Genomic DNA, 15,938 nt, shown 5'->3' with positions numbered 1-15,938 from the left:
AAGAGTGTTGAGTTAAACAAATACTAAGTCTAGGAAACACATACATGTATAAGACACACAATTCCTGAATCCAATCAGGCATAAGGCACTAGAAAGACCTGACAGAGGAACCCCAGTATGCTATCAGACATTCAGAAAGTAACCAACAGAAATTCCAAACCAAAACAACAAAACAGAAACGAAAGCAAAAACAAACAAACAAACAAACAAATAACAACACACGCACACACAAAAACAAATCCAGGCAGATATTGAAAGCTAGGATCAAATATAAAGAAGAGCTAGAGTACCACCATACAGAATGGAGATTCTCAGAATGAAATTAGACAATTATACTAAGAACTAAGATAAAGATAAAAACCTAATAATAAATACCAAGGTGGTGTGTTATCTGGAGAATAAAGCAAGGCGAGTGCTCAGGTGGATAATGTTGCTTATAAGTACGTTAAGATAAAATAAACCAAAAAAAGATTGAAGACAGGGCAACAGAAGAGTGTAGTGTGACTGGAAATATGAAAATAAAAAGAAAGAGATAGAAATGTATAAAAGATAGAGATGAAAAGAAGGTAGGAGAGATATATAGTCAGCACTACAAAAAACTTAGCTAGAAATAGAAATATATAAAAAGGCTAAAAATAAAAACCGAATAAAAAATAGAATAAAAAAAGTTATAAAACTTTTAGATCCCTTAGGACTAAGGTCGTAATTAATAAAGAAAAAAAAAAAAAAAACTAGAACTGACCCCAGAATGGACCAGTTCAATAGAATTAGTACTAATATTTCTGTTTTCTTGGTATCTCAGCTGTACGTGTTCTTCTACTCGCCTTGGGTTTTTTGTATTATTCTGTGACCAGGAGAGCTTCCTTTACTGTTCATCTGTAAGCACTTGTGTGTGGGGAGGGAGAGGGTATAATAGTGGCTCCTTCCTCTGGGAGTGAGTGAGCAGTGGTGCACTGCCTGGGTCATGGCGTTTAAGTCAGGCTTGGAGGTGCCTGTTGCAGAGGGACACTGGTGACTCAGGTGTAAACAGAATGTCTCAGAGTTGGGCCTCTCTCTGGGCTTTTTTGCTCTTGGCTGCCAGCACTCTAAGCCCGCTTCGCTCGAGGGCCTTTTTTATCCCTTAGTGCCTTAGCTTGGCCCACAGGGGTCCTTCCTCTGCCCATTGCAGGTGCAGAGAGAGAGAGAGAGAGGCTATGCCCATGGTTCCTCCCTGCCCCCCCCGCCCATGAGCCAGGAGCATCCAGTTGCCACCATGGTCCCGCAGCTCTCCAAGGCAGGCACTCCTTGCTGAAGACTTCTTCCCTCCTGTCCTCTTGGCCTGTCTCCCAACTGCCAACAATCTTTCTCACCCTGAACCAGTTGTCTGGTTCCCACGCTCCTGCTCCCAGGCCCCCTGTTCAGCTGTGAATTGACATCTCAGTCCGGGAATGCTGAGCCATGGTGTGGACCCTCCATATGTTTCTCATGACCTCCCATCTGCCACAGCTCAGCTTCTTCCCCCTCTTTGAGCCATCATAAATGCCTCCCTACTGGTTATGTCAGGATCCTTGCCATCCTTTCTGGTGTCCGAGGTCGTCTGCTGGTGTTCAGTTGTTTCTATGTGGGAATTATTGCATCCTTTGGTGCATTCCCAATACATCTGTGGAGAGGGATGCATTCCACATCCCTCTACTTCACCACCATCTTTCTCTCTGGCACAACAGTTTAAAGCAATTATATTCCAATAAAGAGCTTTAAAAAATAAATAAATGAAAAAAAATTAACTGAGGGCTGTCTAAGGAACTGTTCCCTATTTTGCTCAACTTTTTCTCAGATAGGAGAAGCAGTGGTGACACCTTGGGAAGGATACAGAAATACTGACAAGTGGAAACATACACCAAACCATCAAAGTCTTTAGGAAAAGATTCTTTCAGAAATTATGATATTTACAAGCAACCAAGGACTTCCCTGGTGGTGCAGTGGTTTAGAATCCACCTGCCAATGCAGAGGACATGAGTTCAACCCCTGGTCTACGAAGATCCCACATGCCACGGAGCAACTAACCTGTGTGGCACAACTACTGAGCCTGTGTTCTAGAGGCCATGAGCCACAACTACTGAGACTGTGCACCATAACTACTGAAGCCCACTCACCCTAGAGCCTGTGTGCCACAACTACTGAACCCTCATGCCACAACTACTGAATTCTATGCACCTAAAGCCCATGCTGTGCAACAAGAGAAGCCACCACAATGAGAAGGCCATGCACTGCAAGGAACATTAGCCCCTGCTCCTGCAACTAGAGAAAGCAATGAAGACCCAGTGCAACTAAAAGAAAAAGAATAAAATAAAATAAAAGCACCCAAATATAAGGAGAAATTTTTAAAAAGTTACATACAGGCTGAGGCTAGAATCATACTTAAAAAATATTTGAGGAGATATTAAACTTTTTCCTCATGCTTATCAGAAAGCTCAGAACCAAGGCACAGCTAATTAGTGAAAGACTTCCCCAGCACAGAGCCAGTCTGCAAAAACTGAGAGAGTTGGCAGTTTTTTTCTTAAATGCCCGATTTTCAAGCACAACAACAAAATTACAAGGCACACAAAGAAATAAGAAAACATGGCTTATTCTAAAGGAGGAAAATAAAGTTCCAGAAACCATCTCCAAAGACACACAGGCTTCAGACTTACTAGACAAAGACTTAGAAACAACTGAATTAAATATGCCCAAAAAGCTAAAGCAGACAGGAAGATGGTGGTGGAGTAGAAGGACATGTATTTCCTCTCCCTCCACAGATGTACCAGGAAAACATCTATAGATGCAACAATTCTCACAGAAAGCCAGTTGAACTCTAGCAGAAGACCTTGGACACCAGAAAGAACTATAAAGATCCCTGAATAACTGGATAGGACAGATAAAAAAAAGAAGGGAAAAGGAGAATGAGAGGAAACAGGACAGGACCTGCACCGCAAGGTGGGGGAGCTGAAGCAGAGGAGAGATTCCTGAATTTGGGGAAACCTCCTATACAATACGGGACCTACCTCTCTGACAGGGAAATCGATTGGGACAGAAGGAAAGCATTTGAGCCTGTTGGAAGAGTGTGAAGTAGCTGATCTGTGGAACATGGGACAGAGTGAGAAATACACAAATGGTCACCATGGCCCTACATGCCTTGGACTGAGACGTGTGTTCACAGGTGTGTAAGGGGGCTGGGAGTTGGAGTGTGGGGATTGGAGAAAAGGCCTGGGGTGAGAACTGCTGTTGGATGTGGGGAGATGGGCTGAGGGAACAGGAGAGAAGAAATCTGCAGCAGGGAATGCCTACCAGGGAAGACTGGGCTTCCATGGAAGCAGGACCCTACTGCTGAATCACACTCAGGGGGAGGAGCCACTATTGTAGCCTCTCTCTCAACACCTGCCAATGAACAATAAAGGAGGCCCTCTCCAGGGCTGGTGGTTGTGTGCCACTTGACGAGTAATAAAAAGAGCCCCCTGAGGCCTGGCCTTCATGCACCTTATGCTCAGCAACAGAAAATCCCCTAACTAGGGCCATAGCTCTTGTGCCCATGGCCACCAGCTTCCCTGTGCATTTGGTTCTGCCAGGGCTACCATGATCCAAGCAGTCAAACCACCTCTGTGCTCTGTCCTCATTGAGACAGACTCAAGAACTCTAAGGCAGCCTCAGGACCAGACTCCTGTGGGTGAAGCACACACAGAGGTGAGGATAAAACCAAAGATGAATGTCAGGGACAGAGGGACTAAGGAAGAGGATTAAAAATCTTTCCATCTGTTCTACTAGGTGCAGGTTGCATACCTGCAATCAGCTGGGTAGACCCTGAATCTATGGAATATCTGAGTAGAGAATGAGTGTTCCCACAATAGAAAAAGTTCTAGCTCTGGCAGCTGTGGACTTGGGGTTAAGTGCACTCAGGAATTGGGCCAGATCAGAGTCTGAGTGGTCCCTACAGGGCCCACAGATGGTCCAGCATCCAACCCAGAGACAAAGGAGGGCCTCTTGGGGAGGTGGAGGTGGCCTGTGGCTCAAGGCGTGTGCAAGGACACTTAGAGCTGAGACCCCAAGGAAATATAATAATTATTATTAACTCTATTGTTCTGATTTGTTCTGTTGTTTCTGCCCCCCCCCCTTTTTGTCTATTTGTTGTCATTGTTTTAACATTTTAAAAAAAATTTACTCATATGGGATCTTTGTGTTTTATAACATATTTTTTATTTGTTATTTTTAAAAATAATTTCTATTTCTAGTTTGCTTTTCTGTTGTACTGTGTTATTTTCCCTTATTTTTTCTTCTTTTTCTTTAATATATTAATTTTTTAAAATTTCCATCTCTACTTTACTTTTCTGTTGTTCTGTTTCCTCCAATTTATTTTATTGTATTGTATCATATTTTAAATCATTTTTAATGGTTTATTCTGTTTCCTTGCTTTATTCTTCAGTTCACACACTACTTTGGTTTTTGATTTTAGGTTTTATGTTTTTCTTAGTTATGATTCTAATTGTCTGATTTCTTTTTGGATTCTTCTGTTTATCTGGTCATTTTCTCTTGTTTTTTGTTTTACTTGGTTCTGTTTTTCTTTCTTTATGTGAGTGTGTGTTTCCTTGCTTCTGTTTTTGTTTGACTTTGTTATTACCATTTCTCAAGGGTTTTGTCTTTTTTTCTTATCTTTTTTTAAAAATTTTTAAATATTTCTATTTCTATGTTGCTCTTCTGTTGTTCTGTCTTCTTTCCCCTTTCCCTCTCTCTCTCTCTCTCACTTTTAAATCAATTTTGTCAGTTTGTTTTGTTTCTTTGCTTCTTTGTTCAGTTGGCACTATGCTTTGGTGTTGCTTTTTTGACATTGTGTTTTTGTTGATTTTCTTTTTAATTGTCTGATTTTGTTCTTGGGTTTTTTTTTTGTGGTTGTTCTCTTGCTTTAGGTTTTATTTCATTCTGTTTTTGTTTCTTTTTTGCATGTTCGTATTTCCTTCTTTCTGTTTCTGCTTGTTTGATTTAACTTTTTACCATTAGTCTGTGGCTTGGTTAGTCTCTTTTTAAATCCCCTTTATTGCTGGGATGAGTAACCTGTGAGGTCTTGGTTCCTTGACTAGAAGTCAGGCCTGAGGTTCTGGCATGGTAGTACCAAGTCCAGGATGCTGCCCCACTTGAGAATTCCCAGCCACAGGGAAGATTAATCACTGTGAGCTCTCACAGAGGCCTCTATCAGAATCCAAGCACTGGCTTTTCCCAACTGCCTTCAGCTCCCAGCACTGGATGACTCACACGAAACAACAAACAAGACAGGAACACAAACCCACCCATTAGAGCACAGACTACCTAAAGTCACACTCAGCTCACAGACACCCCAAAACACACCACCTGACACAACCCTGCTCATCAGAGGGAAAAGGCTGAGCTTCATCCACCAGAATGCAGGCACCAGTCTCTCCCATCAGGAAGGCTACTCAAGACACTGAATCAACACAACCACTGGGGGTGGAGAACAGAAACTAGAGGAACTATGACCCTGCAGCCTAGGAAAAAGAGACCTCAAATACTGTAAATTAGGCAGAATGAGAAGACAGAGAAATATCTTGCAGGCAAAGGAGCAAAATAAAAACCCATAAGACCAAATAAATGAAGATGAAATAGGCAAACTGCCTGAAAACAAATTCAGAGTAATGATAGTATAGATGATCCAAAATCTTGGAAACAGAATAGAGACAATTCAAGAAATATTTAACAAGGACTTAGAAGAACTAAAGAGAAAACAAACAGTAATGAACAACACAATAACTGAAATTAAAAACACTCTAGAAGGAATCAATTGTAGAATAAACGAGGCTGAAGAATGAGTAAGCTGGAAGATAGAATGGTGGAAATAACTTCTGCAGAGGAGAATAAAGAAAAAAGAATGAAAAGAATGAAGGACAGTCTCAGAGACCTCAGGTACAACATTAAGCACACTAACATTCAAATTATGGGTGTCCCAGAAGAAGAAGAAAAAAAGAAAGGGTCTGAAAAAATATTTGAAGAGATTATAGTTGAAAACTTCCCCAATATGGGAAAGGAAGTAGTCAATCAAGTCCTGAAAGTATAGAGAGTATCATACAGGATAAACCCAAGGAGGAACATGCTTAGATGCATATTAATAAACTAACAAAAATTAAACACAAAGAAAAAAACATCAAAAGCAGCAAAAGAAAAGCAACAAATAACATACAAGTGAACCCCATAAGGTTAACAGTTGATCTTACTGCGGAAACTCTGCAGTAAGATCAACAAGAAGGGAGAGTGGCAAGAAGGCAAGAAGGGAGTGGCAGGATATATTTAAAGTGATGAAAGGGAAAAACTTACAACCAAGATTACACTACCCAGCAAGAATCTCACTCAGATTCAATGGAGAAATCAAAAGCTTTACAGACAAGCAAAAGTTAAGAGAATTCAGAATGACCAAATCAGCTTTACAACAAATGGTAAAGGAATTTCTCTGGGCAGGAAACACAAGAGAAGGAAAAGCCCTGCAAAATCAAACCCAAAACAGTTAAGAAAATGGTGATAGGAACATACATGTCAAAAATTACCTTAAATGTAAATGGATTAAATGCTCCAACCAAAATACACAGACTGGCTGAATGCATTAAAAAACAAAAAAACAAAAAACACGTATATATACAGTGTACAAGAGACCCACTTTAGATCTAGGGACATATATAGACTCAGATTGAGGGGATGGAAAAAGTTATTCCATGCAAATGGAAGTCAAAGGAAGCTGGAGTAGCAATACTCATATCAGAAAAAATAGACTTTAAAATAACCACTATTACAAGAGACAAGGAAGGACACTACATAATGATCAAGGGATCAATCCAAGAAGATATAACGATTGTAAATATTTATGCACCCAACATAGGAGCACCTCAATATGTAAGACAAATGCTAACAACCATAAAAGGAGAAATGAATAGTAACACAATAATAATAGGGGACTTAAACACCCCACTTATACCAATGGACAGATCATCCAAATAGAAAATAAATAAGGAAACACAATCTATAAATGACACATTAGACCAGATGGACTTAATTGACATTTATAGGACATTCTGTCCAAAACTACAGAATACACTTTCTTCTCAAGTGCACACAGAACATTTTCCAGGATAGACAACATGTTGTGTCATAAATCAAGCCTCGATAAATTTAAGAAAATTGAAAACTTATCAAGAATCTTTTCTGACCACAATGCTATGAGACTAGATATCAATTACAGGAAAAAATATTAAAAATACAAACACATGGAGGTTAAACAATACACTACTAAACAACCAAGAAATCACTGAAGAAATCAAACAGCAAATCAAAAAATATGTAAAGCAAATGACAATGAAAACATGATGACCCAAGATCTATGGGATGCAGCAAAGCAGTTCTAAGAGGAAAGTTTATAGCAATATAATCTTAGCTAAAGAAGCAAGAAAAATCTTGAATAAATAATTTAACTTTATGCCTAAAGCAATTAGAGAAAGAAGAACAAAAAAATCCCAAAGTGAGCAAAAGGAAAGAAATCATTTAGATCAGATCAGAAATAAATGAAAACAAAATGAAGGAAACAATAGCAAAGATCAACAAAGATAAAAGCTGGTTCTTTGAGAAGACAAACAAAATTGATAAGCCATTGGTGAGACTCCTCAGGAAAAAAAGGGAGAAGATGCAAATCAACAAAATTAGAAATGAAAAAGGAGAAGTAACAACTGACACTGAAGAAATACAAAGGATCATGAGATACTACTGTAAGAAACTATATGCCAATAAAATGGACAACCTGGAAGAAATGGACAAATTCTTTAAAAAGTACAACCTTCCAAGATGGAATGGGGAAGAAACAGAGAATATGTACAGACCAGTCACAAGCTCTGAGATTGAAACTGTGATTAAAAATCTCCCAACAAACAAAAGCCAAGGGCCAGATGGCTTCACAGGTGAATTCTATCAAATATTTATACAATAGTTATATTTATACTTATATGCTCATACTTCTCAAACTCTTCCAAAATATAGCAGAGGGAAGAACATGCCTAAACTCATTCTAGGAGACCACCATCACTCTGACACCAAAATCAGACAAAAATATCACACAAAAAGAAAACTACAGGCCAATATTACTGATGAATATAGATACAAAAATCCTCAACAAAATACTAGCAAACAGAATACAACACATTAAAAGGATCATTCACCATGATCAAGTTGGGTTTCTCTGAGGAATGCAAGGATTCTTCAATATACATAAATCAATAATGTGATACAACATATTAACAAATTAAAGGATAAAACCATATGAGACTTTCAATAGACACAGAAAAAGCTTTTGACAAAATTTAACACCCATTTATGATAAAAACTCTCCAGAAAGTGTGCATAGAAGGAACCTACCTCAACATAATGAAAGCCGTACTTGACAAACCCACAGCCAACATCATTCTCAATGGTTAAAAATTGAAAGCTTTTCCTCTAAGAACATGAACAAGACAAGGGTTCCCACTCTCACCACTATAATTCAACATAGTTTTGGAAGCTTTAGCCACAGCAATCAGAGAAGAAAAAGAAATAAAAGGCATACAAATAGGAAAAGAAGTAAAACTGTCATTGTTTGCAGATGACATGATACTATACATAGAAAATCCTGAAGATGCCTCCAGAAAACTACTACACCTAATTGATGAATTTATTTAAGCAGTGGGATACAAAATTAATGGAGAGAAATGACTTGCATTCCTATACACTAACAATGAAAAATCAGAAAGAGAAATTAAGGAAACTCTCCCATTTACCATTGCAACAAAAGGAATAAAATATCTAGGAATAAACTTACCTAAAGGGACAAAAGACCTGTATGCAAAAACTATAAGACACTAATGAAAGAAATCAAAAAAGATACAAACATATGGAGAGGCATAACATATTCTTGGATTGGAAAAATCAACATTGTGAAAATGACTATACTATCAAATCAATCTACAGATTCAATGCAATCCCTCTCAAATTACCAATGGCATTTTTCACAGAACTAGAACAAGGAATTTTACAATTTGCATAGAGATGCAAAAGAGCCTGAATAGCCAAAGCCATCTTGAGAAGGAAAAAAGGATTTGGAAGAATGAGTCCCCCTGATTTCAGATTATACTACAAGGCTACACTGATCAAGACAGTATGGTACTGGCACAAAAACAGAAATATAGATCAATGGAACAGGATAGAGAGACCATGCAATATGGTCATCTTATCTTTGATAAAGGAGGCATGGATATACAATGGAGAAAAGACAGCCTCCTCAATATGTGGTCCTGGGAAAGTTGGACGGCTACATACAAACGAATGAAATTAGCACACTTCCTAACACCATACACAAAAATAAACTCAAAATGGATGAAAGACTTAAATGTAAGACCAGACACCTATAAAACTCTTAGCAGAAAACATAGTCAGAACACTCTATGACATAAAAGACAACAAGATCTTTTTTGGCCCACCTCCTAGAGTAATGGAAATAAAAACAAAATGCTACCAGAGAACTACTAGAGTTCGTCAATGAATTCAGTAAAATTGCAGGTTACAAAATTAATACACAGAAATCTGTTGCATTTCTGTGCACTAACAACAAAAAATCAGGAGAAATTAAAGAAACAATCCCATTTACCATTGCATCAAAAAGAATAAAACTTAGGAATAAACCTACCTAAGTCTCCTTAGACAAAAAACCTGTACTGCAAAAACTATAAGATGCTCATGAAAGAAATTGAAGATGACACAAACAGATGGAAAGATACACCATGTTCTTGAATTGGAAGAATCAATATTGTGAAAATGACTATACTACCCAGGGCAATCTACAGTTCCAGGAAAACTGGACAGCTACATGTTAAAAATGAAATTAGAACATTCTTTAATACCATACACAAAAATAAACACAAAAATAGATGAAAGATCTAAATATAATAACGGATACTATAAAACTCTTGGAGGAAAACATAGGCAGAATACTCTTTGACATAAATTGCAGCAAGATCTTTTTTCATTCACCTCCTAGAGTAATGAAAATAAAAACAAAAATAAACAAATGGGACCTAATGAAATTTAAAAGCTTTTGACAGCAAAGGAAACCAAAAACAAGACAAAAAGACAACTCTCAGAATGGGAGAAAATATTTGCAAATGAAGCAACTGACAAAGGATTAATCCCCAAAATATATAAACGGCTCATGCAGCTCAATACCAAAAACCCAAATAACCCAATCAAAAATGGGCAGAAGACCTAGATAGAAATTTCTCCAAAGAAGACATACAAATGGCCAACAAACACATGAAAAGATGCTCAGCATCACTAATCATTAGAGAAATCCAAATCAAAACCACAATGAGGTATCACCTCACACTGGTCAAAATGGCCATCATCAAAAAATCTACAAACAATAAACGCTGAACAGGGTGTGGAGAATAGGGAACCCTCTTGCACTGTTGGTGGTAATGGAGTGAGATGGGAACAGTAAGGAGGTTCCTTAAAAAACAAAAAATAGAGTTATCATATGATCCAACAATCCCACTCCTGTGCATATATTTGGGGAAACCTCTAGTTCGAAAAGATACATCATGCATCCAATGTTCATAGCAGCACTATTTACAATAGCCAGGACATAGAAGCAAACTAAATGTCCATCAACAGAGGAATGGATAAAGAAGATGTGGTACATATATACAATGGATATTACTCAGCCACAAAAAAGAACGAAATTGGGTCATTTGTAGAGACGTGGATGGACCTAGAGACTGTCATACAGAGTGAAGTAAGTCAGAAAGAGAAAAACAAATATTGTATATTAACGCATACATGTGGAATCTAGAAAAATGATACAGATGATCTTATTTGCAAAGTAGAGATAGAGACATGGACGTAGAGAATGAACTTATACTTACTAAGGGGGAAGCGGGAGTGGGATGAATTGGGAGATGGAGATTGACATATATACACTACTGATACAATGTATAAAATAGGTAAATAATGAGAACCTACTGTATAGCACAGGGAACTCCACTCAGTGTTCTGTGGTGACCTAAATAGGAAGGAAATCCAAAACAGAGGGGATATATGTATACATATAGCTGCTTCACTTTGCTGTACAGTAGAAACTAACACAAAATTGTAAAGAAACTATGCTCCAATAAAAATTAAAAAAAAGAGGAGGTAATGTAGTATTTCATTCTGATGTCTATTCTGTGAATCAGGACACAAGTTCACAATCCAGGATATAGGACAGAGAGTAAAACAGTAAATGGAGAGCTCTCATCCAGTTTCTTTTCTTTTTTTTTTTTAAGAACTTTTATTGAGATACAGTTAACAGACAATAAACAGCATATATTTAGAGTGTAAAATTTGGTATCCCAATCTCCCAATTCATTCCCCCCCAACCCTCCCCATTTTCCCCACTTGGTGTCCATGTGTTTGTTCTCTACACCTGTGTCTCTATTTCTGCCTTGCATTTCCTCTTTCATAGTTGTTAGCATTTGCCTTATGTAATGAGGTGCTCCTATATTGCGTGCATAAATATTTATAATTATCTCCTTTTCTTGGATTGGTCCCTTGATCTTTATGTAATATCCTTTCTTGTCTCTTGTAACATTTTTTATTTTAAAGTCTATTTTATCTGATATGAGCATCACTACTCCAGCTTTCTTTTGATTTTCATTTGCATGGAATATCTTTTTCCGTTCCCTCACTTTCAGTCTGTATGTGTCCTTAGGTCTGAAGTGGGTCTCTTTGAGACAGCATATATATGGATCTTGTTTTTGTATCCATTCAGCCAGTCCGTGTCTTCTGGTTGGTGCATTTAGTCCATTTACATTCAAGGTAATTATCGATATGTATGTTCCTATTACCATTTTCTTAATTGTTTTGTTTTTGTTTTTGTAGGTCCTTCTCTTCTCTTATGTTTCCCGTTTAGAGAAGTTCCTTTAGCATTTGTTGTAGGGCTGGTTTGGTGGTGCTGAATTCTCTTAGCTGTTGCTTGTCTGGAAAGCTTTTGATTTCTCTGTTGAATCTGAATGAGATCCTTACTGGGTAGAGTATTCTTGGTTGTAGGTTCTTCCCTTTCATCACTTGAAATATATCATGCCACTCCCTTCTGGCTTGCAGAGTTTCTGCTGAGAAATCAGCTGTTAACCGGATGGGAGTTCCCTTGTATGTTATTTGTCATTTTTCCCTTGTTGCTTTTAGTAACATTTCTCTGCCTTTAATTTTTGTCAGCTTGACTACTATATGTCTTGGCATGTTTCTCCTTGGGTTTATCCTACCTGGGACTCTCTGTGCTTCGTGGACTTGGGTAGCTATTTCCTTTCCCATGTTAGGGAAGTTTTCAACTAGAATCTCTTCTGATATTTTCTCAGGTCCTTTCTCTCTCTTGTCTCCTTCTGGGACCCCTATAATGCAAATGTTGGTGTGTTAAACATTGTCCCAGAGGTCTCTTAGGCTATCTTCAATTCTTTTCATTCTTTTTTCTTTATTCTTTTCTGCATCAGTGATTATCACCATTCTGTCTTCCAGGTCACTTATTCACCCTTCTGCCTCCATTAATCTGCTATTGGTTCCTTCTAGTGTATTTTTCATTTCAGTTATTGTGTTGCATATCTCTGTTTGTTTGTTCTTTAATTCTTCTAGGTCTTTGGTAAACTTTTCGATCTTTGCATCCAGTCTTTTTTCAAAGTCCTGGATCATCTTCACCAACATTATTCTGAATTCTTTTTCTGTAAGGGTTCCTATCTCCTCTTCATTTAGTTGTTTTTCTGGGGCTTTATCCTGTCCCTTCATCTGGTACAAAGTCCTCTGCTTTTTCATTTTCTCTATCTTTCTGTGGCTGTGGTTTTCAGTTCTGCAAGACGAAATACTGCTGATACTGCTTGATACTGCTGTCTACCCTTTTGTGGAGGAAGCTATCTAGGAGCCTCCTGTGTGCTTCCTCATGGGAGAGACTGATGGTGGGTAGGGCTGGGTGGGTGGAGCTCAGTAAAGCTTTAATCCTATTTGGTGGGCGGAGCTCAGTAAAACTTTAATCTGCTTGTCTGCTAATGGATAGGGCTGTGTTCACCCCTTGTTGATTGTTTGGCCTGAGGCCACCTAGCGCTGGAGCCCACAGGCTCTTTGGTGGGGCTAATGATGGACTCTGGGAGGGCTCACACCAATAAGCACTTCCCAAAACCCCTGCTGCCAGTGCCCCTGCCGCCTCAGTGAGCCACAGCTGCCCCCCACCTCGGCAGGCAACCCTCCAATACCAGCAGGTAGGTCTGGTTCAGTTTCCTATCGGGTCACTGCTCCTTCCCCCTGGGTCCTGGTGAGCACATTTTTTTGTGTGCCCTCCAAGAGTGGAGTCTCTGTTTCCCCCAGTCCTGTGGAAGTCCTGCAATCAAATCCCACTGGCTTTCAGGGTCTGATTCTCTGGGGATTCCTCCTCCTGTTGCTGGACTCCCAGGTTGGGAAGCCTGATGTGGGGCTCAGAACCCTCACTTTAGTGGGTGGACTTCTGCAGTATCACTGTTCTCCAGTTTGTGAGTCACCCACTCAGCATTTATGGGATTTGATTTTAACACGATTGTGCCCCTCCTACCACCTCATTGCAGCTTCTCCTTTGTCTCTGGATGTGGGGTATCTTTTTGGTGAGTTCCAGTGTCTTTCTGTCGATGATTGTTCAGCAGTTAGTTGTAATTCCGGTGCTCTTTCAAGAGGGAGTGAGCACACGTCCTCCTACTCCGCCATCTTAATCCTCTTTCCTCATCCATTTTCTTTAGTGCTCTGACAGAGCCATGCAAAAGAGTAAGGAGGAAGGAAAGACTGACTAAACTTGGGGTGATCTGTGATAGTTTCTTGGAGAAAGCAGCATTTGTACCAGTCTTTATAGGAAGGCAGGCCTTTTATAGGCAGGCATGGGGTGTGAGAGAGGGAAACAAAGACATTCCAAGTAGAAGAACAGTTTGAGCAAAGGAACGGCATTGGCAGAAGGCAGTACATGGGTCATCCACTGTGACCGAGGTCTGTGAGGCTGGCAGGGGCCGATTGTGGAGGGCCTTGAATGATAGGCTAAGGAACCTGCATTTAAACCTGCAGGCCAAGGGAACCCTTGGTGGCTATAGATATGGTCAGCTTTGTGTTTGAAATATGACTCTGAGGGCCTCTGTGTGAGTGGAACAGATGGGAAGCAGGTGCATTGGAGCAGAAACCCATCTGCTACCGTCCCATGTGCCCCTACACTCAGCAGAGGCTCCTCAGAGCCTGCAGTCCTACAAGAACTATTCCTTCTCCCCTTCTCTTCTGCTAATGTCCTACTCCTCCCACAGGACCCACCCAGCTCAAATATACCCTATGTGGAAGCTTTCACTGCCTTCCAGTTGGTGATTTCCTCTGTGAGCCCCCTCAGCACCCCGCTCTGGCATTCTTCAGTGACATGTCATATTCTTATGCATCCCAGGCAGATGGGGAAATCTTCAAGGACAGGGTGTGAGTCTCATCCAGTTTTGCATCTCCAGTGCATCGTATGGGTTTTGGCACATGGAAAACCACTGGGAAACTCTTCATCAGTGAATTAAAGAGAAAGTACATGAAGGGAAAGAAGAAATGGGAGAAGGAGAGGAGAAGACTTGGAGAGAGGGAGGGAAGGGGCAGATAGATAGGGTGTTGGGATAGTCAAGAGAAATGAAAGGAAGAGCATGGAGGAGAGTACAGGGCCAATGTGGGTTCTTTCCTCTTTCCATCGGTAGCGCCAAGTATCAGACCTGGCACAGTGGAACCGGGCTTTGGAATCAACCAGATGTGGGCTCATATTCTGGTTCCATCACTTAATGACCATGTGCTTTTGGACAAGACACGTCACCTCTTGGGAATTAATTTCATCAACTGTGAAATGATGATAATACTAGTTCCCCCTACATGGGTGTCTTAGAACTTAAGAATAGATGTGAGTTCTTTGAGGGCAGGGATCCTATCTTGTCTTTGTGTGCCCAACATCCAACAAGGACCTTGGCACAACTGTGTGCTCAACAAATAATTAATGACTGAGTGAGTAAATGAATGCTGGAGAAGAACTGTTTTCCACACTGGGGAGCAGTGCTCCATTCCACAAGAGAGAGATGCTAAGCGCTTGTGTACCAGAGTACCAGTAAAGGAGGAACACAGTCCCAGTAAAAATTTTCAGCTAAGTTGATATACGTTAAAAGCATTAATGTACTCATCAGGGGATAAATAAAAATTTTTGGTAGACTTTCTTGCATTTACTGTTTTTGTTCTGAATTACATATGATGCGGGGCACCCTAACTTTTAGTGTTTAGAGCCTCTAAATGTCTTAATTTGGTCCTACTTGAGCAATAGAAACGAATGTGATCTAGTCCCCTACCCCAAAGCAGCTCCTGGGGAGAGAGACCCAGACACACAACATGCTACAACACTACAGTGTGTAATTAGTGTTGGCATAGAGGGGGCTGTAGGAAGCATTTGTGTGGGAGCCCAGGGAAGCACAGTCCTCCTAGGGGCAGCAGAGGGATCAAATAGGAATGGGGATACGGGGGGTGGGGGACAGAGAAATCAAATGGAGAATAGCAGAGAGTGATTGCTGAATAAGAGGTAGTAAGCAGAAAATGGATCACATGGGGGAGAAAGGAAAGCTGGAAGTAGGGAGTGAGGGAGGAGGCTGACTGGCAGGGAAGGAGACCCCTCTGGAGGCGGAAAGAGGCAGGATCACTTCTGACTGGGGAGGGGGAGCAGACAGGCTCAGACCTAAGGAGAGGCTTGGAAAGAGCGGATGCCTTTTGGACTCGAGAGGTGAGCCCTGCTTTACTGAAGACGTTGTGGGGGCTTCCAGGCTGGGGCTTTGACGTGCTTGACTCCACACACCCCTAAGGTTGAAAGAAAACCTGCTAGAGGATCA

This window comes from Hippopotamus amphibius, chromosome X (assembly GCF_030028045.1).
Source record: "Hippopotamus amphibius kiboko isolate mHipAmp2 chromosome X, mHipAmp2.hap2, whole genome shotgun sequence".
Classification (NCBI taxonomy): domain Eukaryota; kingdom Metazoa; phylum Chordata; class Mammalia; order Artiodactyla; family Hippopotamidae; genus Hippopotamus; species Hippopotamus amphibius.
Note: the sequence above shows the minus strand (reverse complement) of the source record.